The sequence below is a fragment of the Apaloderma vittatum genome, unplaced genomic scaffold (genome assembly GCF_000703405.1).
Source record: "Apaloderma vittatum isolate BGI_N311 unplaced genomic scaffold, ASM70340v1 scaffold14407, whole genome shotgun sequence".
Lineage (NCBI taxonomy): Eukaryota > Metazoa > Chordata > Aves > Trogoniformes > Trogonidae > Apaloderma > Apaloderma vittatum.
In genome coordinates, this window is record NW_009725804.1 from 2,613 (window position 1) to 2,896 (window position 284).

A 284-nucleotide genomic window follows, 5' to 3' on the forward strand; every position below is an offset into this window, starting at 1 on the left:
TTGGTGTTATGGGACATCAAGCAAGCTTTTCCTGAGACTGCAGCATTCTTCTATGTTGTCTTTTTCCTAGGGCTGCTGCAAGAACTCTGGAGGAGATGCTGCAGGCTGCAAGCGTGGGCGTTACCCTGCATTGCCTTACCTGGCGTTTGGTCGGATCTCACATCCTTGTGCCGGAAGGACAAGGGCTGCGCTGGCGCGCATTTATAAAGCACTTTATCAGCCTTGGCGGTGCAGTAGTTGCCTGGGGCAGAGGAGAAGCGGGGAAAACCGATGAAGCAGGGCTC